Source organism: Podarcis cretensis, assembly GCF_951804945.1.
Source record: "Podarcis cretensis genome assembly, chromosome: 10".
Lineage (NCBI taxonomy): Eukaryota > Metazoa > Chordata > Lepidosauria > Squamata > Lacertidae > Podarcis > Podarcis cretensis.
Window position 1 is genome coordinate 43,294,042 of NC_137179.1, and position 23,958 is coordinate 43,317,999.

The 23,958-nt window shown below is 42.1% G+C and overlaps 1 protein-coding gene across 6 annotated transcripts in view; it reads right to left on the bottom strand.

Moving 5' to 3' along the window:
* The window catches only part of NAV3 (neuron navigator 3), a 436,309-nt gene extending 413,061 nt beyond the window's left edge, over positions 1-23,248 (bottom strand). For 3 of the 6 annotated variants that reach the window (XM_079991797.1, XM_079991795.1, XM_079991794.1), the window contains exon 1: positions 22,543-23,246. The gene's annotated coding sequence lies outside the window, so the exon portion shown is untranslated. Of the gene's footprint in view, positions 1-21,753; positions 21,852-22,542 lie in introns of those variants that run through there. The other 3 variants (XM_079991796.1, XM_079991792.1, XM_079991793.1) reach the window with 3 other exon arrangements.
* Positions 23,249-23,958: the final 710 nt, after the last annotated feature.

Consider the following 23,958-nt stretch of genomic DNA (forward strand, 5'->3'; position numbering starts at 1 on the left):
TATTGAAGATTGTCTTTCTGTCTTCCCACAAAACTATTCCTGCTGACCAAGCAGAAAAATGAACATGCTTCTTTGCAGAACAAGGTTTCTTGGCTACAGCTGCAATTAGCAAGGAGAGAGCTTGACCATGAATTCCAGTTCAGAAAACATGCAAAGCATAAGGCCATTTCCCACACACCACACAAAACTGCCCCACGCTGTCGCATATGTGATTTCAGCAGTGGAGCAAAAATAAACACAGGAAGAAAGGGTGATATGGGAGCTTAAAATGGAGCTCCTGATCATTCCTTTTGCAAGTGGGACCCCCTGCCAGCACTGATCAGCTGCACTAGGGAGTTCCAAACTGCTTCCTCTGCAGAGGAGTAAATGCTTTGTTTTAAAAACAGATCGTTTCCCCCTCTTCAGAGGAAGTGGTTTGGAAGCTGGTGCTGAAAGAAGAGCTTTAATTGCAAACTACTTCCTCATTTAAAGATGAAGGCATATTTTCTATCCATAGCAAGCATCATTAAAGGTGCTCCCAGCTCCACTCAGGTGATTGGCGCCTGTGTAAGTTCAAAGGAGGCTGTGGTTACCACCAATCACCTTGTGTCAACACCTGTCAAAGTTGTCCCACTGGAGGTGAAGAAATTTGGAACATGATCCCCTGGCCAAACCCAGTTTCCTGTCCCTTGGGGCTTGGCTTAGCGTGGCAGCAAAAAGGACCCGGAAAGATCCACGCGTCTGTGAGCTCCTCTTAGGAAGCCGGCCCTTCCTCATGGTCTCAGTACCAAGGTTTGGCTTAGCATGTCAGGCACTAACCAGCTAACCAGTTTACTGCCAACACCTCTGATGACATGTTCATGACAAATCCAATCCTCTCATGACCACTTCTTTTAAATATTGCTTGCATTTTTCCATTTATTTTCTAGGAAGAATTTCTTGCAGAGCTGGCAAGTAGTCAAGCTTGAGTGGTGGCAAGGTCTCCTTTCTTACTGAAGCAATAAAATCTTTGTTTGAAACATGGGGGGGGGGGGGATGCAAGTGAATTCACTTCTCTTCCAAGACAATTCTGAATATCCGCTCACTCAGAAAGGTAATGTTTACCTTAACCATTAGGGGAATAATTCCCTTACCAGCACAGAGTCACTTGCAACAATGCTTATCAGCAAATGTACTTCCCATATTGTTGCAATTTTGTTACCATTTCTTCCCAAATCCATCTTGTTAGACAGATTTGTCTTTTTATTTAACATTGTCTCTATTATGTCTCTATTGGAAGGTGTTGTCTGTTGTCTCATTTCTGTCACAACAATAACACATTCATTTCCTCTAAAACCTCTCAGTTCTATTATCCAGTAAATGATGTTTTTGAATACTCTGCGGTAAATTAATTTTGGCCAAAGGTGCAGATTTTCAAATGTCCACAGCATGGTGCGTGGATACATGCTTTCAGACATATTCATTGGCAGAAATTAATTCCCAACATCAATCAAACGCACAAACATTCTTCTTAGCCAGCTCCCTAAAAGAGCTGCTGGACTTCAATTAAAAGTTGCTGCAGGACTATAACTAACATGCCCAGCTGCATCTGAAGAATCTGGATGTTCTAAGTGTTGCAGTATTTACAGTTTACATGAAAGCAGCATGCATCTACTGTAAAAACAGCAATAATTAAAGCAGACAATTAATGGCTATGCTATCAGCCCCAAGCCGACAGAAGGAAATCAGAAAGATGTAACACAACATGGGGTGGACTTTTTTCCCCCAACTTTACCAGTTTTGAAGGAAGAAAGGGTGGGGAATTCAGAAATGCAAGGCAGAAAAATTTTAGGCCATGAAAATAAGAAGTGAGGCTGGAAGGCAGGTAGGTAAAAAAATACAGAAACCCACATCCCACAATACATATTAGCAAATTGCATTTAAACCAGACTATATTAGTCCACTCGTGATGCATATCTGGATAGTTCTGATTTTAAGAAGGAAGAGTGGGGAATAATGGTATGTCCTGTTGACATGAAAAGCATTGCAATTTTAAATGTTAAGGATTTTTTATCTCCAAATTGACCAGTATTCATTATGAGTGGGGTAGGACTCCAGCAGTTGCATTGCGTCTCCCCCCTCCTCTGTGCCTGTGTGTATTCTATGCTCACTGAGCATGCTCACTCCTCATTGGGCTTTTCTTTTCAAAGGTGGGTAAACAGTTCCCTAATTTAAGCAGCTTCAATTTCTTATATTTCTCCACTGATTCCTAGAGGCAGTTCTCATTTCCAACTCCGGGGGCATTTAAAAAATAGCTACTTGGAGCAAAACAGGAAGTAACCTATCCAAACAACAAAATGTCTCTCTCTCTCTCTCTCTCTCTCTCTCTCTCTCTCTCTTTCTCTCTCTCTCTCATCTGGGTTTCAGCCCACTCTCAATTACCTTCATTCTGGTTGTTTAAAGCAATGCTTAATTGTGCTGCTTTGGTACGGGGTGCTGGTGGTGACATAGAGTTTGTTCTGAATATAATTTTGACTTCTTCACTTTTTGTCCTAACTCCAAGCCTGCCAATCCCTCTCTCTTGTGGGCAAAGCATTTCAATACTTTAAATGTAGCAATACTGGAAACAGCCAAGACAACAAGGGAGTTTGGACAGATTTTCTTTAGTCCTAGATGCTCTGGACACACCTTCTATGTCCACTACAAATGAGCCAAGAATCAAGTTAGCAACATTAAACACTACCCTTGCTAGTCTAGCCTTTGGGTGATACTTCGACTCCTTTTTGGAGAAATGTATACAGAACTATATTCAAGTAAGAACATAAGAAGAGCCATGCTGTGTCAGGCCAAAGGCCCACCTAGTCCACCCATCTAGTCTTTTCACAGTGGTCCATAAGCAGGACCTACATGCAACAATGCTCTCCTCACTTACAATTCCCAGCAAGTGGTATAGACAGAGACATGCTGCCTCTCAAAGCAGGAGGCAGAGCATAGACACCCCCCATTATTTTGTCTAATGCCCTTTTAAATCTATCCTAATAGATTTAACAGCCATTGCTGTTAATTCCATCATTTTAACTATATGCTGTGTGAAGAAGTATTTTTTAAAAAATTGTCCTGAATTAAGCGTCATTGCACGGTGCTGAATTCTCTAATAATATGAGAAGTTTTTGCCCTTATCCACTTTCTCCCCACCTTGCAAACAGTAATACACCTCTATCATGTGTGTGTCCTCCTCCCCACCCCCTTACCTGCCTTTTTCTAAACTGAAAAAGCTGCAAATATTGCAAACTGAAATATGTATGTTGGGGGAAAGGTCTTGGCAGCCGACCTTATCTACTTTTGCTGATGCAAGACAGACTCAAATAGAAATGAAGCTGGCCTATTATTGGCTTCAGAGATTAAGATCAAGACTCTGAAGTATATCCTCAAGCAAGTAGAGAACCGGTGGAGTGTGCTGAGCTTGGGTGTGATATGCTCTTGAGGATTGTTCTTGCTCAAAGAGGCATGCTGCTTCATTTATATACTTGAGAGTTGCTGCACTGGCTTTCACCTCACATACATCTTGCAGTGCTGTCATTTTGACCTAAATCAGAAGTTACATAAAACTGGAATGAATTAACAGATTTTGCCTCACCAACTGTGTTACTTTCAATTGCCCTGAAGGATCTACTTGCCTTCACTTCTGTAACTTAAAAAAAAAGAAAAGAAAAAAGGCCATAGATGGTGAAAATGCCAGTGCATTTCCTTACATAGCTGCTGCACCCTCAGTTCATTCCCAGGTAAACTTTAAGGCAAATACTGTGAAGAAAAGTAATGTTGAAGCACATGACCCAGCTGGTATTTTTTCTTCCCATGCATTCATCACTATGAGCATTGATTTCAGTACTAGTAATGAATTGCAAACTCCTGGTCCCTTGCAGCTCACGCACACACACACACACACACACACACACCATTATTTCTAACTCATAAAATGAAGCAGACATACAATAAACATTAAGTATTGTGGGTCTTAACAATTATGAACAAACCCATCCTTACAATTTTTTTCTATAGCTATGCCTGATAAGAATATGGGATTTGTCAAGAGAAATTTCTAGTGGTCCAGGAAGGCCAGATCATCATGCATAGGCAGTAGAGAACAAGCCTGGTCATCAAGCACTCCCCTTATCGCCTTCCATCCTCCTTTTTATATGCATCCAGTGGCAGCTGGGAGAGCAACAGTAGGCGAAACCAAAACCAATGATAGGTGGAGCTGCAGCAGATAACAGGCAGAACCAACTAATTATAGTTTTGCTGCCAATCCTCTTGCCTGTTGAGTCCTACAAAGGCAACACGAAGACTGAGGAAGAGGAAGTGACAGGCAGAGGGCTGGATGCAATCAAGAAGGAAGGCAGGTGGGGGCTGGCTGAGGACAAATTGATGGGATTCAGTCCTATTGGACCAGCTTCTGCTGCATACATCAGAATGCAATATTTCAGGGGTTTATTACACTGCAGTTCCCTGGTAATTACAAACTGTGAACTGTGGTTTAATATCCAATTAATATCCAAGCCAGGATATCAATGTCATAGCATGTCAATATATTTTTTCACTGATCAGTATCAAAACAAAAATGAAACAACAATTATGATTTTTTTATGATGTTATCCTCCACCTGCAAATTTTACCTAATGTCTATTTTTAATCAAATATAATGAAATACAGGATAGAAAGTTAATCATGAAAGGAAATGGGGAGGAGAGGATTGAAAAAAAAGAAAAGGAATCCAGCCTACATTATTATTCTCTATTTCACATTCATGGGGGTGGAAATCCTTGAAATTCAGACTAAAGACATAAGGCATGCTTTTTCAACATCGTTATACAAAAGCATGTTCCAAAAACCCTCCTCCAAGATTTGGACAGACACTTCCTCTTAGAACTAATTGCGATAGACATCCAAATTCTCCAGACATCTTTAAAATCTTAGCATTAATATTCCTACTTCAGTTTTTCAAAGCCTGATTTATAAAAGACAAAGTACTCAATAAATTGCATGGAATTAAACTGCTGTTTCTTGGAACGATAATACGGTCAATCACATATGAAAGTAATCTGAGTCTGGACGTTACAATGGGAAGAAATGTACCACCACTATTTAAAAATAGATTCAACCCAAACAAATTAACTGAGAGCAACTCTGTCTTATTGTCTCACTGGCCTTAGTCCTACACAACTCCTAACCACTGCCAATAAGACTTCAATGCAAGCCTGAAATAGATCCAATATATTTTAAAGAAAGCACATTTTGAAGGACAGAAATAAGGAGGATCTAGACAAACATGCTAACTTCAGGGGAGGGCATTAAAAATAGGAGGAAACAGGCTGAAAGCGTTTCATGTAGTCAAATGCATTATTCTCTGCAAGGTTGTCCTCCTAATTCACAGAATACAGCTAATCCTCTTGATGAATGCAGCATGTGTCGTGCTGTAAATGAAAATTGTATAGCCTCTAAACAAGAGAGGCAGCGCCTGCTACAAATGCAAATCAAATGACTGTCAGTTTAAACACGGCCTTTTCATCTTCCCCCTTTTTGTAAGCAAACAAACCACACAGGAAACATTCGAACAATACTGCTGGGCCAAGAGAGGTCTTCCCCAAATATTGGTTAAAATGCCAAGCAGAGCATGAATAGAGATGTCGGGGGCTAATTTGTCTATGTGCTCAAATGCATTATTAACACCCACATCTTTTCAACCACCATCCCATGCAACTTTCCTAATACGAGGGCCAGCACCATGCATAGCGGGTTCCATGGCATAATGCCCACTGGTAGGGTCCCTGCCTTGGCAGGCTTACCTATGCTAGTGTTCTTCTGATGGGAGCCAATGAGGTGACAGCTCTGTGCAAGGCAGCTGCTATCTTAGATCAACTTTGTTGCCTAGCCTCAAGTTCCAATCCTCCAAAAGAAATATTCAACAGTAGCTTATAGCCACCCCACATGTGGGATCCAGGGCAGGTGTCTGCAGCAGTGGGCTCTGCAGGGCCAGGTGGGCTCTGACACGTGCCCATACTGCTTCTTATACAAAGCCTTGTCTTTTGGAAACACCTGTTATCATCTTCTTCACACTGTGCATCGTTAAAGAATGGAGCTTGCTCCCACACAGTGATTGCCACCCACTTGGATGACTTTAAAAGTGGATTGGACAACTTCATGGAGGAAAAGGCTATCAGTGGCTGCCGGCCATTATGGCTATGTTCTGCCTCCATTGTCAGCGGAAGTAATGCTTATATTCATTCATGTACACACAGGTGGGCCATACGATCATGTGTGAAGTTAAGTGAACTCGCCTAGCCCCTTTGGATGGATTCACTATATAGTCAATCCATCTAAAAAAGTACTATTCCCTTGATTTTATAATGGCAAAGGAACAACAATTTGAAATAGGCAATATTGCTAAATATCCTGCAGCTCGTGGGAAGAGCAATCAGGCACTACTCACCATCTAGTAATCAGAACAGAGCTTTCCAAACTGTGAGTCACGACACATTAAGTGTGTCGGCTGCAGTGTGTAGGTGTGTCGCGCGAACTCTCCTCCTGGAGCTGGAAAGAGGTTAGTTTCACCTCCGTTTTGCTAGTAAAACTAAATTACTGTGTCACAAAAATGACAAGTGTCTAAAAAGTGTGTCACCAACATGAAAAGTTTGGAAAGCTCATCGGAAGTTGTCATATAAAACAATGCACTCTGGTCCTTGAGTATTTATGTGCAAATCTGCCCCAGGCTACAGATTTCCCAAGTAGCAATTTATACCAAGTGATTCCATATACACCTACAGTGTTAGTCAACATATCTGCCTTGCCAAGTAATGGGCAGAATTTTAGTCATTCCCCTGCTTCCCTAGATTGCTTCTAAAATGTTGAAGTAAGGTAGAAGTTTTCCTCATTTGACCAAATAGCACAGATTACCAAGCAGTTATATGAATGCTGTGGCAATTTGTCAGCTTGAAATAGTCTCTTATATTCACACAAGAAAGTACCTAAACTCTACTCACCTAGTTTCATGTGAAAAATTTATCAGTGGGGCCTCAAAGCCTTTGCCCTTTCTTAGCACCATGGCAAAATCCCTGCCTCACTGTTTCCTTCTCACCCTCTCCTTCACAGTTCCCAACAGTCATTTCCTTCAGCATTCACTATAATAGAAGGTGGCACAAAGAATTTTCTTGAGGTCTCCCTTCTTATCCTTGTAAGGTTCCAATAATTTCTTCTTCTTCTTCTTCTTCTTCTTCTTCTTCTTCTTCTTCTTCTTCTTCTTCTTTGGATGACTATAAAGTTGCCATGTGAGCACCCCCTGGTGGCATGTAGATGCACTGGCGGATTCCAAGGAGGGAAAAAATGCTTAGGCTGTATGCTGGACTCATATTTTTAGAATGCCCCAAATCAGTATAATTAAAGGAAGTAGTACCTTGTTCCATACAGAAACAGTTTTCGGTACTGGCTGAATATATCCCCACCACTCCATTTTAAATTTTTTAGGACTTTGTTAAAACAAACCACCAGAAAGTCTGATAAATGCTTTGCTGAAATATGCATATATTTCAGAGAGTCAAAGTTTAACACCACCTCAGGTGATACTATTACTTTTGCTGTGCCTCAAAAACCTCGAATGCTTCAGCACCTAATTGTGCATCTTCAGACAACAATTTAAGGCACACACTCAAATTTTCACACTAGGGGAATGGAAAATCAAACCCATTTCTTCCAAAGAGGGACTAGCCTGTTTTAGTCACTGAGCACTAGCAGTTATTTTCTGCCAATAAAGCCTTTAGTGGAAAACATTTCTTTGAGAATGGGAGCAGGAAGGTTCTTGTAAAATTCAATGCATTGTTTGACTGCAAACAAGGAAGACTAAGTTAATGTTCTTCTCCAGGCCTATTGTTTTGCCGCCGCCCCCAAGTTCCAGTTGATTCATTCAATAGGTGGGAAGGAATATTAACCAACAGCATTTTTCCTGCAGCAATACATTTCCCTGTATTGTTTGTTTCAGGTTAAATAGAAACAGCACTCCCTGTTTTGCAGATCTACCACAATTTTAGCACTCTAAACTATTAAAAGTATACTTTTTTTGTCCATTGCAAAAATTATATATAGGGAAATTCTTTGGGAAATCATACCTATAGAAAACTAGCTAATAAGATGGGGGGGTTAGTATGCAAAGGACTACTGAAATTAATGAGATACCCATTGACCCAAATATTATTTATTTATTAAATTTCTACCCTGTCCTTCCCAGTGAAACTCAGTATGGGGGAAAAAAACAGCAAAATACCATTATTTTGATCTATAAATCAAGATCTATAAATGATCTATAAATGAAGAATTGTTATGCATATGTAGAGATAATTAAAATAAAATCCTATTCTTTAGCTTGTCAAGCATTGATTTTGGCCAACACAGAGGAAAAGCCCAACACATTGATATTGGTATGATTTCCAATCAAGGCATCTATGAAATAGTAAAGATCTATCACTGGCTAATGGTCAAAATCCAAATAAACTGTTACAATGGAGAAGTTTGCTGATGCTGGGCTGCATACAACAGCCCGCAAAAGAATATGCATACAGTATTAAATAAGCTGTTTGCTGAAATGTTATTCTGGAAGATGCACCATGTGCACTGCTAACAAAACAAAACAAAAGATTATTATTTTGAGAGGGTCTTGTGGGGGGTAAATCGTTATTTGTTCTATTGTTACTTAGTCTATTACACTCATCAAGCTTTGCAATAACTGTTACTGACTCAAGAATGACAAATATCTGTACATTTTTATTATTTTGTACCTAAATATTATTCTTGAATACACACACAAAAAAGTAAACTGTGACAACACCAATCTTGAACACACTATATTACCGGTAATTGGCAGCCTTTCACAGTTATTTTGCAGAATTGCACATGTTTATTTAAAGGCAGCTGGCCTCTACCACTAAAGCAAAGTAGCGTCACAAGAGGCAAAAGCCTCCACAGCAGACCCTCAATTAGAGAACAGGCTAACCAAAGGAGAGCTAGTGTGGTGTAGTGGTTAAGAGCGGTAGACTCATAATCTGGTAAACCGGGTTCGCTTCCCCGCTCCTCCACATGCAGCTGCTGGGTGACCTTGGGCCAGTCACACTTCTCTGAAGTCTCTCAGCCCCACTCACCTCACAGAGTGTTTGTTGTGGGGGAGGAAGGGAAAGGAGAATGTTAGCCGCTTTGAGACTCCTTCGGGAAGTGATAAAGCGGGATATCAAATCCAAACTCTTCTTCTTCTTCTACTATGAAGGATTAAGTTTGGCCACAGATTTCCAGCTAAATTAAGTAGACAAGGAAAGCTGAGAAAATCTTGACATAGTATACTTAACCGATGCATAGAACTTTACAGCTTTTAAGGTGTAAAACAACCACACAAATATCAGTTCTGGATAGACATTATTGCATACATATTCTGGTGAATCAGAGCAAAGGAAATTGTTTTTACATTATGATGTTAAAAGAAATTCACTGGGTAATTATATGCAACAGCAGATCCACATCGTACATTCATAATACATACAATGCACATTTAAGGACATGGCTTTCCTCCAAAGAATCCTGGGAACTGTAATTTGTTAGGGATGCTGAAGCTGTAGGTCTGTGAGAGGGAAACTACAGTTCCCAGGATCCTTTGGGAGAAGTCATGTGCTTTAAATGTATGGCGTGGACCTGCTCAGAGTAACAGAAAGAACTTTGGAATGTGATGTGGTCAAGTGAGAAATACTATCATGCAACAATAGAGAAGACACCCTTGCTGCTGTTTTCACTTTTCCTTAGTTGACTTCATGACTGTGTCATTAAGTGGGGGAGGGGTATATGTCTTATAAAACAGGAATAAAGTTCACCAGGGATAAGACACAGCATACCATACAAGTACTGTCTGAACCCAAAGAGAGCAACAGTGAAACCATTTTTCAAGCACCTGTGTTTTGCCCCCTTGTCCAAAAGATCATAGCCTTATGTTAGCTGCATGACAGAATTCATGACTCTCTTAAAGGTAAAGGTACCCCTGCCCGTACGGGCCAGTCTTGACAGACTCTGGGGTTGTGCGCCCATCTCACTTAAGAGGCCAGGGGCCAGCGCTGTCCGGAGACACTTCCGGGTCACGTGGCCAGCGTGACATCGCTGCTCTGGCGAGCCAGAGCCGCACACGGAAACGCCGTTTACCTTCCCGCTGGTAAGCAGTCCCTATTTATCTACTTGCACCCGGAGGTGCTTTCGAACTGCTAATGACTCTCTTACCAAACAGTAAATTCCACCATTAATAGAAAATAGATCAGAGTGAGAAAATACAAAGTCACACAAAACACTGCAGGGTGAAGTGAAAATAAAATGAGTACCTTTGGCCCGATACAAAATTAAGCATTAACTTTAAAAATGAAACTAAAAGAGAGGGGCAATAGGCACAGTTTACAACTTTTAAGCATTGTTGATATCAATCAAGTTTCTCTAAACCTGGATGGGCTGGTTCATTAGTATTCACTAGTATTAGGCATGATGGAGGTGCCAACATGAAATCTGAACTAAGGGAAATGTACAATTCAGCTCTGTTAGATCTGTAGCAGGAATGTGGTGGGTGGGTGGTGGAAAGACCCTGAGTGAGAGACAGGGAATGAAAGAACTCCAAGGATAAGAGTTCCCAGGTGAGAGGCGGGAGGGCCCATCATTTTCTGTATGAGACAAGGGTTAAGATCTACCTTCAAGAGAGGAGTCTTTCACCCCATCCGTATCTTTCTCTGTTTTTTTGTTATTATTTAGATTAGTTTCTTTCATCTTATTGTATTCTTTTAAAAAAGCTTTAATAAAAACTTGATACTAAAAACAGACCACCATTAGTAGAGCCCACCATTACTGCAGAACCGAGACGCCTACCTTGCTAAGGTCATATGAAATTCCCATTAAATTTCAATATAACATGCACACCATTGATCTTTCGTGGGCTGTACCCATCAACTCTAAGGAGGAAAAATTGTTCAGTGACACTTGTATGAATTAAATGCCAGCTCAGAAAGCAAGTGTCAGCATTAAAAGGACAGAAACGACTGATATTACTCACTTAAGCAGAGGAATAGCCCATAAAAATGTAGTACACACTTCACAGCATGAAGTCACTTGAGTAATTTTTCTGTTGAAACTTTTATCTACATAAAAAAATCAACTTTTAGCCATTGCTTTTCCATGTATGTAAAGCAAATGCTAAATGGAAATTTGTTCTTAATCAAGTCACATCTTAAGGGCAAGATCATGAAAAGATAGTCCTAAGATAACAGCATAAACAAGAAACTAAATCTATCTAAATGTGAAAAGTAATTTACATCTTGTGCCCAACATAAGACACCTTTTAAAATCAAATTACATAACCTTAATCAAAACTGACTTATTCTTGAGGCTTCTGCAGAACAAGATCAACTCAAAACAATAATAATAATGACAACAATCATGGCTGCATGACAATAACAGCAGTAGCATCGTTTAAATGATGCATGTACAAAATGTGAGTTGATGTCATTATTTGTAGACATCTGAACTGATAACGTATTTGTGTTCAGTACAGCATCTGCTTTACTTTGCATCTCATGAATGAAGAACAGTGGTAACGGAGAGGCTAAGCAAAGGAAGCTAGGCCAAAGAAATGTAAAGAACAGAGAAATTATTCAGATTGTTATTGTGCCAATTATGCTTGTAAAGTATGCTTTTGATAAGCATGTATTAGCACGGCAAACCTCCACACAATACATTCCTCCTTTAACACAATACATAAAAAGACTCCACTGTCTCCATCTAACTATTGGATGCAGACAAGTTTGGTAGGTGGGTGGGATGCTCACCTATCAATAATCTGATGTCCCAATAATATTAGGTGTGCCCCTTTTGCCTGTGCAGTTGGGAATAAAACAATGTGGGGAAAGGCACTGGTGCAATGCAAGCTCAAAGAATAAGGTGTTCAATGCTTATAACAAGTGCGCTTTGGGATCACTGCAGATCTTGCTAAATTTGAAGGTACTTTTGACACCTGGGTTTTTTGTTTGCTTGTTTAATATAAACAATGGATAGCTTGTTACTATTTTTCACATTCTTTATGGGGTGGGTACCACGTTAAGAAAATGAAACTAACTCTATGTTCCCCAAAGCAACCTTAGACTTCCACACCACCCCGCCCACACACGACAACAAAGCAGTTAGAAAAATCAAACAGAGGCAGATATCAAAAGCAATGTGGTATGGCTTTGTCATTAACCAGGGATAGAGGGAAAGTCAGTAACCAAGCAGGTTACTTTCTAAAATCCAGGACTTGTCTAAAATAGGTCTTTGCATCCCAGATTACATTTATAAAAGGTAAAATAGTCCTCATAGCTATTGTTAGAATAGACTTTTCTACTTTTCATGGCTCAGATCTCCTCAAATTGTAGCATTGCTGAAATAAAATTAAAAACCCAGCAGTATTTTTTCTGTATCCCAGATTGCTTTCTTTCTATTTGCACTTCTGCACATAGAAAGTGTTCCTCCATTTAATAAGAAAATGAGAACCAGTAGAATGAGGCTGAAAAGCAGCCACATCCAGGCTACGGAACCAAGTTGGTCCTATGAAAAATTCACATATGCAAGATAGAATCAAACCCTCCAAATAAAACTGAAACAGCCAATTTAAATTCAACCCTGCTGAATGAGAGGGCCATCAAGTCCAGTTCTTTTCCAACATGGACAGCCAGATGCCTATGGAAAGTCACATATGCAGGTCCTGAAGGCGAAAAGCCCATCCCCATTGTATGCCCCCGGGCCCTTGTATGCAGACGTGTTCTTGTGCAGAAGATAAAGATTCCATGTTGCAGTCACATCTAATGGAAAAACAACTAACTCTTTTTTAAAACCATCTAATATATGAGTGGAGAATTCCAGGACCAAGCAAGACCCCTCCAGGTTGCTACTTGACTCTTGGAACACCACACTGGGCCTTCTATCAGAACCTCCAAGTGTCCCTATTTTCCAGGGATGTCCCTGATTTAGAGAAGCTGTCCGAGCTTCTAATCTGATCCTGGAATGTCCCATTTTTCCTCAGGATGTCCCTATTTTCAACGAAGAAATGTTGGAGTGTATGGAATTATCTGACCCCTGAGCTGTCTGAAGGCAATCCTATACAGTACAGTGGTACCTCGGGTTAAGTACTTAATTCGTTCTGGAGGTCCGTACTTAACGTGAAACTGTTCTTAACCTGAAGCACCACTTTAGCTAATGGGGCCTCCTGCTGCTGCCGTGCTGCCGGAGCACAATTTCTGTTCTCATCCTGAAGCAAAGTTCTTAACCCAAGGTATTATTTCTGGGTTAGCAGAGTCTGTAACCTGAAGTGTCTGTAACCTGAAGCGTATGTAACCTGAGGTACCACTGTATAGGAAAAGTTTTTTATTTTTAAAAATTAATGTTTTATTATTTTTTATGTATGTTAGAAGCTGCCCAGAGTGGCTGGGGCAACCCAGTCAGATGGGCGGGGTATAAATGGTAAAATTATCATTATGGAATGGGACATCCCTATTTTCATCAGAGAAATGTTTGAGGGCATGCGCTATACACCCTCCTTGAGTGCTTTAGCTTGGTTGGAATTTTGATTAAGTTTCATGGTTGCCTGGATGGAAAGATGAGAGGAGGGTAGCTTTCCTGCGGTGAGGATGTAGGCTGAACAAAGATGGGAGTAACATCCGTTGCTCCTCCCACCTTTGTCTCCGACCCCGCCCACCAGTGGTATGCAACCCCTAGAAAGCTACTCATGAGGGAATGCAGCCCTTTGGCTGAAAACTCACTTCTGACCTAAGGTGAATGCTTCCTAAATTACACATTGTGTGGATATTCACTTTCTTTGATCACCCTTGAACCTGTTTCAGTGGGTGACTCCAAGCCCGAGAGTTATGAAAGGAGAAAAGTTGTTCTCAGTCACCACTGTTCTAAGTTTTATAAAGCTATTATACTCTTGTTTTTCCTCCCTAATCTAAGAAAGGTGCCCCAATCTCTTGATGGTTACCAGTGGGATATAAATACGTAAAACAAAAATGTAAAAGCAACAAATAAGCCACTGTGGATAAATGTCAGTTTTCAAGAAAACACATTAAAAGGATCAAGCACTGGAGTGGATTCAAAACAAAGCTGGGCAGACAAAGATTTGAGAAAGGCATCATACACCGTGAATCAAGTCTTGTAAATCAATTAATCAATAGTTATTTTGAAAATGTGTTGATCATTAAATGAAATAATGAAGTAACACCGAGCTCTGTAGTTACTATTCCAGTCCATGAGCCAGATTTGCTGAAAGGAATTGGGCACCAATGCAGATGGGTTTGTCAGAAGCATGGCTAATCCCCATTTAATCTTTCACACTATGGCCAAATATTTGGCCTAGCACTGGAAGAGAATCAGCAGCACCCTCCGGGGGGAGGGGGGAATGCTCTTCTGCTGCCTTCTTTTTTAAAAATAAAAAGGCAGAAAAACAACAGAAGGAAACTTGCATGCATTAGCCTCTCTTGCCACAGAAATTAGCCCATGAACCAGATGATGTGATTCTTAATTGTTCTCGTGCTCATACCTCCCTGTTTTACCAATGCAAGTCTTAACTGAACAAGATTGTGACAGCCTTACTCTGTAGAAGCTATTGCAAGGCAGAAGATCTGTATTCCTACACATTCTACTCTGGAATAGATTCCACTGAACACAAAGGGACTTGACTTCCAAGTAGGCACGCCAAGTAAACATGTGAACACTTTGTTTGGGAGCAAGTCCTTCTGAACTTATTCCTTCACTAGCCTACTTAGGATCATGCTTCACATGACACATATTAAAAATACTGGCACATATTTTCGACTAAAAAATCCCAGATCAACGGGATTCTTTGGTAAAACAAAGCACAGCTGTTGGCATGGCAACTTTATAAAATAGTTTCCCCTGCAATACCAGGTCTCCCTCAGCATGCAGCCTATGTATACAAACGTATCTGCTGCTAGAGTACAGCTGCATTCAACTGAGGGCTGGCATTGCCCTTAGACAGAGTGAGAAAGCTACCTCAGACAGCAGGTGCAGGGGAACACAGAGAAGCAGCAAGGTCCTGGAGGACAGTGCTAGATATGTCATGCAGCTTGCCCTGTGCCCCTTAAGGTGAAGTGGAATGAGAACACTGCCCTATCATGGTTTCTGTGCATGGAAATGGGTGGGACACCATCTTGCTATTCACAGTAAGCAGCAAAGTGTCTTGGGCTGGAGGGCTGGAGGGACCATGGGATAATACATAACATCACTGCACATAGCTTATTTATAGCATTTTTAAGCTCTCCCTTCAGATCACATAGTGTAGTTTCAGAGGGTGGGATGAAAACACCGGTCTTAATATTGCTCTTCTGCCCTAGACAGCATGCCATATTTTTTTAAGAGAAGGATAGGAACACTACAATAAAAAGGCACAGAATGGTTATTTTTGGTATTCTTATTATCAAGCCACCCCTGCTTTCTCACAGCAGCTCTATAAATGCAATGCTCTTAATACCGAAACATTAAAATATATCTGATTATACATTTCTGGTAAGTCACTGCTGTTTCTGTTCTGAAGATAAACCTAAGGCTTCCTGCTGCATTTCAAACCAGAGCTGGAAAAAACCTCAGGGTTGAAAATTATCCCCTGTGTTGCTATGTCACAATATTTTCATCATTTCAACAGGAAGCTCGGGATCATTAACTTTAAATTGCAATGATACAAGAACCACAACATTGCCTTGGAGGCTGACTTAAAAGGACAAGTATGGCAACATAAATGTAAATGTTCTCTACCAGCTTGGGGGGGGGGCAGGGAATGCCTACAGTCTCCAAGCACATTCTATACTTTCAGACTTGGCTGAAAGATGCAATTGATCTGTGGAAGATGGCAGAAATATGCATTATGCCACTGTTCATGAGAGCATGCCGTAATACTGGTATACAGTATTATTCATAACACTACAAACGGTCAAACAGTGGAATTGCAGTTGTCATGTTCAAGGCTCAGCTTGCGCCAAGGTTCACCAGGACTTAGCTTTAGCATGTTTTTAATAAGTCAAGGCTCAACCTTGGAATGTGTGAAGTAAAAGAAAGAGAAGGGAAAAGGCCCATGAACAAGTTCAGAGTGCATTTCTATTACCACCAAATAGAGAGTCCCCCACACACTTTAGGTTTCCCACTGTGGCTCAAGCTCTGGTACATTCCAAGCAGATGTCCTCTGAAGGACTTTAAGGCCTAAAGTGTGGTATTCAACTAAGTTTTGCTCAGAGTAGACCTATTGAAATTAATAGATCTAGCAATCATGCTCATTCATTTTAATGGGGGGAAATTAGTTGAATACAGCCATTATTCACAATCCTATTCAACCCCATAGTAGTATTTATAGGGTATTAGGCTTGAATGGAAGGGATGCGGGTGGCGCTGTGGGTAAAACCTCAGCGCCTAGGGCTTGCCGATCACATGGTCGGCGGTTCGAATCCCCACGTGAGCTCCCGTCTTTCGGTCCCAGCTCCTGCCCACCTAGCAGTTCGAAAGCACCCCTAAGTGCAAGTAGATAAATAGGTACCGCTTTATAGCGGGAAGGTAAACGGCGTTTCCGTGTGCTGCGCTGGTGCTGGCTCACCAGAGCAGCTTCGTCACGCTAGCCACGTGAACCAGAAGTGTCTCCGGACAGCGCTGGCTCCCGGCCTCTTAAGTGAGATGGGCGCACAACCCTAGAGTCGGACACGACTGGCCCGTACAGGCAGGGGTACCTTTACCTTTACCTTTTAGGCTTGAATGGAAACTTGGAGACCAAGTGCAACTACAGCTGTGTTTGCCTCTTTTTAAAAGATATCCAAGGAGTACCCACTGCCCAAGGCAGCCTGTTCCAATCAAACATATCCTACTGTTAGAACATTTATTCTAATATTACAGCCCCGCCCCCAATAAGAGTACAGATTTAGATACATCTATAAGGAATCATGTCTGTTTACATGGGAGGACAGTGAAGGTTCTATCAGCTGAAAAACAGCATTCTCTCTAAAATAGCTTAGTAGTGCTTATGCCATGCGCCTCGCTTGCGCATACAATTTGCTTATAAGCAAAATTAATCTCCTGCAGATTTTACATGTTTAAAACAAGAGCCGTCCATGTGGTTTTTTTGTGTGGTTTTTTAACTAAACTATTTTCACTCGTTAGATGACTAATCAGTCTTCTGCCTGCTTTGAGAAAAGCTTCAGGATGGTATCTGGCAGGAAATAATTTTTTAATGAAATAATTGTGCATTTGTCTGGCCCTTGATAGGGACCAAAGAGTATCAATTTCTATTATGAATGCCTAGAAGTTCCTCAGTGTATCTCCAGTAACAATCAGTGATTACCTTAATATCATCAGAATTAGCTAACTTCTCAATGTAGATAGATTATCAGTCCATCCACACACACACCCTTATTATCAGTGCAATGGCATAAAACTCATTAAGTTAGCTTTAGGAATCAGTATTGCTGAAAAGATTCAAAGCCCCATGGACTTGACATGGATGGTGGCTCTGGGCTCTTCTGGAGTTTACGAAGACCAGTTCCAAGATGTAACAGGTATACTAGACTCCTGACAGTAATGCTTACATTTTATTGTGTTTTTTTCTTTAGAGAGCCCTTGAGATAAGCCATTAAAAATAAATAATGATGAGTCTCTTACTTGTACTACACACAAACACACACACACACGTATAAGTTATATATAACTTATACCATTTTTGTTTATTGAATGGAGAAGGGAGGCATAAAATTACTACTTTTTGAAAGCATGTTTTCTTATCCTTCAGCAGTTCACCCTCATTAAAAGCTGATGGAATAAACTAGAGAATTAATTATGCTAAGAAGGAAGGGATAGATGACCTTATCCAAAGGCATGCTGGGGCATGTATTTCCTTTTTGGATCCTGCAAGTCTTTTAAAATCATTATTATTTTAGTAAAACCCGCCTAGAACTGCTCTAGTCTCTCACTGGATTCCATTAGCAGTGATGACTATCTCCTTGATACAACAGCCGCTTACTTCTCGTTTCCTTGGCATTTTGGTTAAAGAATAGCTGTGATTCTATGTATCATGTGGCTGAATGGCAATGAGATATTGCAGCCTGAAGTTACTATTATGGAATCATCTTATTAAATACAGAGATTCTGCAGCGGCCAGGGGTAGCCAACCAGCCATGGCTTGCAGGTGAAATGAAACAATAGTCCAGCACATTATGCAAATGTATTGTTGCATAAATTTCCATGGATTGCCAAGAAAGATGCATCTGGTGAAGCAAACTCTAGCCCAATACAGCTTGTGCCACCAAAAATTGCCTTTTTCATAGCTGCATATAGGTACTAGTAGGCTATGGGGTTCTTCTGTGGAATGTTAAAATCTCACTTGCACCATTCATTCTCCAATAAATATCATGATTACAAATTATGTTATTTGTTATGTTACTGGCATCTGAGCACTTTGTCAAGCAAGCTTCTTAAAGTGCCGGAGGGCTCTTTTCCAGAAATTTGACATCTATTTATGCAGCAATTCTGCAAATAGATTGTTGCCTTTACACCAACACCCATATACATATATTGTTTTTCCCAAACACAAAAGCATTAATTAGTGACATAGAAATTATCACTTCCTTATTACAGGGATACTGAAACAAGTGGGAAATGGCCCATAGGTCCATTTATAAATCACCTCCTTTGCCTGCAGAAGGTCCAAAGTTCATTCATTGCATTTTCCTATTAAGGGAAGTAAGAGAGGAGAAGACTTCTGACCTGGAGAGTTGCTAATACTCAGCCAGATGCACCAATAGTCTGACCTGGGCATAAGACATGGCTTCATATTTTCCTGCATAAAAACCAGCCTCACATTCCAGTGCATTATGGAGCCTTGTAGAAATGGTTTCTGTGCAGTAGTACTAAATAGCTTCATAACTGGCCCTGTGTTTCAGCAGCTGGAATAAGCCACACAAAGTCACATTGGAATGCATCAGCACTGAACAGTGTTGACACGGGCTTAGTTGCTAATCAAGTAAATGCACTTCATTCTAGGTACATGCACTTGATATGAACTTCCAAACACAGGTTTATGGTCAATATATTGGTCCCCTTAAACAAGCACTTCTCTTTTTCCTGTCACCATCAATACAACAGTTGGGGCATTTTCAATCAGTCCACACTGCCATCCATTATAGCAGCTTTCACCACCCTGCGGTCCTCCAGATGTTTCTGGACTACATCAGCCCCAGACACCACGGTTACCAGGGTGAGCAAGGTTAGATTTGATATATATATCTGGACTCTGAGGCCTTTCTTCGTGTGCCTCCTCCATGTGAGGTCTGGAGGATGGAAACAGGCCTTTTCTGTAGTGGCTCCCCTTTTGTGGGATGCTCTCCCCAGGGAGACTTGCCTGGCACCTTCATTATACACCGTTGGGCACCAGGCAAAAACCTTCCTCTTCAACCAGGTCTTTGGTCAATTAATATTCTACAGTCTTTTAAGTGTGCTTGTAGGAGGTATTGTTTAGTTGTTTCTGTTTTAACTATTTATTTGTGCCTTTATCTCATGGTTTTATCTTGTGAACCAACCTGAGATCTTTTGATGAAGAGTGGCATATAAATCAAATCAATCAATCAATCAATCAATCAATAAAGTGTTATGGGTTAGTGTGGAAACAGGGATCCCCAGATCCCTGGATGCAAGATTTCGCCCTCTAGATTCTGGGGTCCTAGAATTTAATCAAAGCTGAGCTTTTTTTTCAGCCAGACAGAGATGACGGCCCTACCATCTACAAGGCAAAGGCAGAGGGGGAGGTTGCCTGGGAAACATGGGCGTGGAGTCACACAGAAAAAAAGTTGTCCTTTTTTTGGCAAGCGAACACACATGAGAAAATAGGGAGTAGGGAGAACTCCATACAGTGATGGCTCTACGAAGCTGCACTGAGAGACCAGTGGCCATGATTGGCTGCTGCATTAGACCCAACCTTGCTGAAACAATGAGAGGAGCAACGAGAGAGACGCTTGGGGGTGTAATGTTCTGTACCCCCCTCTATTGAAGGCTTCTGGTGTAAACATGTGTGAATAAACCATATTTCTAAGACTCTGCCAACTTGGCTATGCCTTGATTTTCCAATGGAAACAGAACCTGGATCCTTGCTACTGCTCAGCAGGTGTGGGGTGTTAAGCAATAGGTACGGTAATTTACACACCCATCCATCTCTCTCGTAGATTACTATCTATTTTTTAACAGCTTGTCATTTCTAGTTGGCAATGGAGGATCGTCTATTAAGGCAAATGGGCCAATGCCCCACCAACTTCATCTTGCCCTCAGCCACCAGTCACTTGCCCTGCCGTCATATTTTTCTCAAAGGCATCCGGTTGGCCACTGTGAGAAGTGGACGAGGAGTTGGGCCATTGGCCTGATCAAGCAGGCTCTTCTTACATTGTTAGCTTCCTCCTTCTTAGTCTCAGTGTTGCCCTTATAAAACTCAGCAGGGAGGAAGATGGGGACATTACGAGAATTAGTTGGTTCTGGTTCCACCTACAGTTGACCTCCCTGCCTTCTGCTTTACCAGTCCCCAATGCAAAAAGTACTGGCCACCCCTGCTAGTTGGAAAATGTCACATGAGAACACAATAGTCCGAGTGCTCACATCTCAACCCTAGAAATACTTCTGCTTGTGCATTACTTTGTTTTCTACCAACCCCAAATCAGAATACTTTGGTCCAAGCTATATAGGTTGTGTTCAAAGTTCCACCAGTAATAGACCAAATAATATAAATCATAGAGGAATTCGGGCTTCCAACAACATTATGAGGGTTCACCATATTCACACTGGGTTGTCAGCATTCTAATGATGGATTCCTGTACTTTTAACAGAAATCTGACAGGCAGAAATTAGCAGAAAATGTGCAGATCCCAAGCCTGGAATGGATTGTTGGGTAAAGATCCACCTTCTTCCTTTTGGGCAACCTTTAACAGCACAATACCTTTGCTAGAGAGGAAGCTAGTCAAATTCTATATGCAATGGTAGATTGAGATACATTTTGCCCACATCTGAATTTAACTGAGTGCTAGACTCCCTTTCAGAATCAGATTGTTGCCACCCACCCACCCCAGGACCACAGAACTCTCCAGCTGTACCTGATGCATACAACCTGGAAACAGGGAAGGCACTAGGACTTGGAAGAGTCCAGGCAGGCATGGATGCAGGAACTGTAACCTAGGCAATTAACAACAGGCTGCTTTCTTCTACTTTCGCCCCCTCCCCTCCCCGCTTTCCTTCCTTCCCTCCCTCTCTCACACACGCGTGCACATAGCCAGCATTTCTCTCTCTCTCACACACACACACACACACACACGCGCGCGCGCGCGCGCGCGCAGACACACACACTTTAACACCCAAACTGTCAGCTTCTGCTTTGAATCTCCCCACTTCAAATACAGCCACTAGCAAGCCTCACCCTCCCTCCACCGTCTCTCCAGCCCACACACCCCTAATGCTGCCAACCTCTTGTCTTACAGGGGAGAATGGATGTTCAGCGTTAACTCCTTTTAAATGACTGCTTTGGGGAGAGATCAAGGTGCCATCCATCTCCCAGAGAAAACGCTGATCACCACAATAGTGTCTCGCCTCTCAAAGCGGGGCGGCAGCCTGCCTTGCACTGCTGGAGAGACACAACATGCATCTGCACCTACAATCCCCGAGAAAGAAAAAAGATCAATAAAGTACCGAAAACGTGCTGATCGCCTGCTTTAGGCCAGCCAGGGCGGGAGAAGGGATGACAATATTGGCGTTTGCTTTTGGGTGTTCTCCGGATTTCAGGTTTTAAGGCACAGTACATCACGCATTTTTCCTCCAGCTTCTCTCTCCTACGCCTTCGCCCGCCCCCACCCCAATAAAAGAAGCAAAAACGGGGGGGGGGGCAGAGAAACCGGCAAACAAACAGAGGGGGTGGGAGAAGAGGAACTGGAAAATGGGGCGGAGGAAAGAATATGTAGTAAGGGGACAAACAAAGAAGGTAAGGAAGCGTCATCCCTCTCTCATCTGCCAAAAAGCCCCTCGCAGCCCATCAATCCGGCGCCTGCAAAGGCTGCCCTGGGCCAAAGGTGCTGCTACTCGGCACACGCCTCTGGAGCAGCCAGCAAGCAGAGCCGGCTCCCTAAAGTCACTAGTCCACAATCTACGCCGCTGCCGCCGACGCCACAGAATAAAACGTTCATTAAGACTCTGCCTTCAGGCTTACCAACATCCCTCTCTTTATAAGACAATAACGGAAGAACAGAAGGAAAAACATTCCCACCCACCACAGCCGTCTTTATTTTTTTATTTAAAAAAAATTGTAGGAAGGGTTAGGAGCCCAGAAATTACATCATTTCTTTAATACAGGTAAATAAATCAAATTGGGAAAAAGCGATTTTTTTCCTAAAGACAACTTTGGAAACAGGATAATCGAGACACAGACATATGGATATTTATAGACCCTCGACCAGCCGTCCAAGGGTCCCCCGGAAGCCTTACCTGTCAGATAGCATCCTGGAAGTGCGGAGAGAAAGCCTCAGTCCGCTCAAATTGCACCACTTCGGCAGGTTACTATGGAAATAGTCTTCAGGATGATTTAGAAACCAGCCACCTCCATCCTTCTCTTGCACATGCCGCGAAGGCTACCGATCCCAGGGCAGCCGAGAAACCGGAGCCAAAAGGTACCCCCGGCTGTGTGGCTGCCTGCCTCTCTCTCTCTCTCCCTCTGTCTGGAGGAGTCGCGCCGCCTGCCCCCTTCCTTCCTCTGCCTTCCTCTCTCTCTCCCCCGAGGACTCGGCGGGGCGATCAGATCTTCTCCCGGCTGCCGGAGCCAGGAAGTGGAAGGACAGTCTCACACCAGCAGCCCCAGCCCAGCGCTTTGCAACCAGAAGAGCGGTTTCCTAGCCACACAGCTGGAATTTAAAGGGGAAGCGCCTGTGCCGGCTCCCCCTTCAATCACCTAAAAAGAAAAAAAAAAGAAGGAAATATCAGCAGGGGGTCGGGAGGGGACTAGGAGGAGGAGGAGGAAGAAGAAGAGGAAGGAGGGTGGTCGCGCCGAGGAAAGTTTCCGGCAGGAACAATGCAAAGCGCGTGCGGAAAGCCGAGGTTTCTACGCAGGTTTCGATTCTATTGTTTATATTCAATGCTTCTACATTAGGAATGCGCATCCAGCAGCGCAGCAGCATCCAATGGTTGGAGCCAAGCATAGCTGTCAACGTTTTCCTTTTTTTAAGGGAAATTCCCTTATTCCGAATAGGATTCCTCGCAAGAAAAGGGAAAAGTTGACAACTATGGAGCCAAGTTAAGGGTTGGGTTTTTAAAACAACAACAACACAACGATTTGCAAACTTACCCTGAATCATAATGGTGTGAGGGTGGGGAAGCAAGACTGTTTTTTAAAAAACTGAGCCAAGAAGGCCAAAGAAAGAGTTTACACCCAAAGTATACTGGGAAAGAAACTCCTAAATTGGGGCCCGCGGAATGACATGCAATTCTAGACTGCTTAAGTATCCAGACCAAGGGAAGTAATAGTACTGTCCTATTCAGCCTTGGTCAGACCACACCTCAAATCCTGTGTCTAGATGTGGGCACCACTGTTTAAGAAGGGTACTGACAAGCTGGAACATCAAGACTTATGAGGAACGGTTGAAGGAGCTGGGTATGTTTAACTTGGAAAAGGCAGTAATGAGAGGTGATATGATAGTCATCTTTGAATATCTGAAGGGCTGCCACATGGAAGGTGGAGCAAGCTTGGTCCCAAACCCCTTTTTTCTTTTTCGTAAGGTAGCAAACTTGTTTTCTGCTGCTCCAGAGGATAGGACCCAAACCAATGGATTCAAATTACAAGAGAGGAGATTGGGACTAAATGTTAGGAAGAACTTCCTGAGGATAAGAGCTGTTCAACCATGGAATCAG